Source organism: Lampetra planeri, chromosome 35, assembly GCF_965212315.1.
Source record: "Lampetra planeri chromosome 35, kcLamPlan1.2.h2, whole genome shotgun sequence".
NCBI classification, from domain to species: Eukaryota; Metazoa; Chordata; class Hyperoartia; order Petromyzontiformes; family Petromyzontidae; genus Lampetra; species Lampetra planeri.
Window position 1 is genome coordinate 9,322,523 of NC_136141.1, and position 3,575 is coordinate 9,326,097.

Below are 3,575 nucleotides of genomic sequence, written 5' to 3' on the forward strand. Positions count from 1 at the left end.
AGCTGAAATCCGCCCATTAGGGCTATGCAGTTACAAACATACGTTGAACATGGCACGGACCCAATTTCATGGAAGTGTTGTACCTATTAAGCATTGTGATGAATTATTTTGTATGAACATGTAACTGCTGCACTTACACCTACACGTGTCAGATGTGGATATCTAACCGAACAGCTGATTTGTATGTACGTATGTATGTGGAACTTTTCTATTCGACCACCACCACAGTGTTGACTGCGACTCGACGCATTACTTTCCCGGGATCCAAACCACATCATCACCACACGAGTAAGCGTCCTGCTGTCCCGAGAAGCGGACCGCGAATGACGTCCCCCCTTTGTCCTGGTATTCGACTCATCCATTGCGGTCCTGTGCTCGACGCGTATTTGGGAATCTTGTGAATTTCCCCAGTGCAGAAATCGTGCGTATTTATGACGCTTTAGACAGTAGGCCTTCATCCAGCAGTCGTCACGTGGGAAACTATGCCACTTGATTTGGTTTTGCAGCAAACCCGGGTTGCTTTTCAACATTGATTTTGGCTGAAAAGCCAAAACAATTTGGCATAATTGTCTATGACGTGATAAATTATGTTGATTGTCTCCTTCGGGTGATGGAGAGTTAATGTTTATATTTACATCATACATACGCGACCTAATGATGAATCATGATCTCGGCTGTTACTGGTGTTCACAGCGCAATGCGATAACACTTTTTTTTTATTTTACCAGGCAAGGCTATATAGCCCAAATGATAGCTCAACGAAGTTGACTATGGTGTGGAGATGTATAGCAGCCAAATACTCTAAACGCACGTTGATTCTAAATGTGGAGGGGAAAACCGGAGGACCTGGAGAAAAATACACACGACCACAGGGGAGAAAGTGAGACACGCAAACTCTAAATATACAGGCGGCAGGGTCCGGATCGAACCCACGACATCCTGTATACTAGGCGAGGTAGTTAACATCTCCTAGCCACCGTGGCACCCACAATAATCATCGTTAGCCTCCTGTGGCATCGCTCCGGTCCCCATCCCATCGTCAGAATTCCTCGAACTGATGAACGATTTGACGTTACCGGTGAGTCTCTATCGCATCTTCAGCTCAGCCGAGATCTGAACAAATCGCCCGGAACGCGCCCCAGCTCGTCGGTATCTCGACAGCTAAGCATGATTTTTCGCATTATGGAAGCATGATGTACTTATTTAATGTCATCATTTCCGAAATGTATCCAGGAAAGTCGCAGAGTCGTGGGACTCTTCTTCAGGAGGGTCCTGCTAGATCGAGTTAAAAAAAAAATTCAGCCAATTAATTATGAGTGTTTAAATTTCGATATTAAGCTTTCGTGACTGCAGGGATTCGTCTTCTTGGTTCTTTCGGTAAAGTCACGTAGAAGGGAAATAATAAAATAATAAAAATAAAACAATAAAATACAATTCTCACGACGTTTCGGCCACAACGCTTGAGGACGGCTGCTTGCGTTGTGGCCGAAACGTCGTGAGAATTGTATTTTATTATTTCCCTTCTACGTGACTTTACCGAAAGAACCAAGACGACGAGTGTTTATTTTACCAATTGGGACAAAACCGCAGCACCCGACAAACCCCCCACGTGACGTGAGCGCGAAGCCCTCTCGCCCACGTCGAGATGACGATGAGGCCATCTGCTCTACTGCCTTCTCATGGCGAGCCAGGGTATGACACCTCCACGCCCACGGCACCACCAATCCTCGTCACCTGCACAGTTGCTGGGTCACAGGCCACGCGCATTGCCCGCCACTGAGTTTCAGTTTTAAATTTTCAGTTTAATTTATTTGGTATAGCTCTGTGAGCCATTCGGCTCTTGAATCGGGTGCAACCGCAACAAACAAAAAACAAAAACATGAACAAGAAAACGTCTTAAAGTGACTATGCGCAAACAGTAAAATCCAGGAAAAAACTGCAAAAAAATATTCGAGAAAAAGCTCCGTACACCAACGCTGTGTGCAAAAACCCCAGTGGGATGCAAGTCAAACAACAGTTGAGGCTGCAGGACAGCGCTTGGCTGGATGAGTAACCCCGCCCCCCGCTCCCCATGTACAACACTGAAGACAAGCAGCGTCGCTGTGGTGAATAGCCTTGTGATAGAAACAACAACATATTTTCTTTACGTGGAGACGTTACGTCGTCTGCTTTTCTTTATTGCTGTGTCAAACTAAGACAGCGATCGGCAACCGAAACAACGAGAAGAGACATTTATTTAAGTTTTTTTTGTACGGAACTGGATATAATCGATGTGCAGCGTTGTGGAATGCAACTGCATGAATGACGCTTAAATAAAATTAAATAATACAAATTTCTAATTCGGTTAAACAACCCTCAGTGTTTCAAGCGCCGCAATGCACCGTGGTGGTGAATGCGAGACGGCGGTCCCTTGATAAACAACCTCACGAAGCCAGTCCTCGCGAACGAGCAGGTTACCGACCCCTGAACTAGGACCCCGATATTTTAAAGAGATGGGGCCCTTTGCCCGGACAATCTGGCAGTTCTCAAGCACTGCCTCGGGGCTGACGAGACGCTCGCAAAACAAGCCCGCAGGATTCTAGATTTGAAGTTTTCGTGACTGCAAGGATCCATACTCTTTGGTTTTTTCGGTCACATACGCGACTTTACCGAAAGTCCGCAGGAGCTGCTTGTTCTGAATCAATGCTGCTCGAAAATATTCACTGCCAAGAAGGGGCCGAACATTTTTTAAATATTTTCTTTTACGCGGAGTGACCGAAAGATAGATGCCATGCACATCGCTGCTGCGGGGATGATGATGTACGTGGCGGGCAGCAGGTGGCAGTCGAGCAATATCAATTGTTGTGCTGTACTTCTATGCACCCGCGTCCGTATGCGCTCCCCATCCACCAGCCGGCACTGACCAGCGTTCAGTGTTGTCAAATAACAACACCACGACCCACACGGGCGTGGGGAGGAGGCTTTCATCCGGCAGTGGATTGACAAAAGCGCCGTACATTGCCAAGACAAAGATCACGCGTAATAACATCGCCTCGACAGACGGTTGCGGCACGTACTGTTAGCGAAGGCCTATTAAGGCCGACACGAAACACTCAGGGATGGGTGACCAACTCGCACGGCCAGCCGCCCCTGTGTTCCCCGTGCTGTTGTTTACACCCCGCACCAGGAACTCGTTTGAGGCCGAGTCGACCTAGGGGAGGCCCGGGTAACCGGTTCAGATTTTCCTCACCGGCCGTACACACGTCCGTGTACACGAGAAGCCACTTTGTCGAGCTATCATTCGTGGCCAGGTCGATTATGAAAAATAAGTCGATAACTCAGTGGGCTTTGTACCTGGTAAGATGAAAAATAATATTCAGTTGTATTTGTATATTTGTAAGTAATGTGTTTACTTTTCACTCCTATTGTGTTGTTTTGTATTGTTTGTTGTAACGTTCTGCCCCCACCCCCCTGACTGGACATGTGTGGAAAGAGCTTCATAGCTCATCGGATTCCTGCAGCATACGCCGACATTCTGACCGCGACGCGTCCACCACACGCGGCAGTGGCGGAGCGGCGTGGCGCTGCGCGCGCGC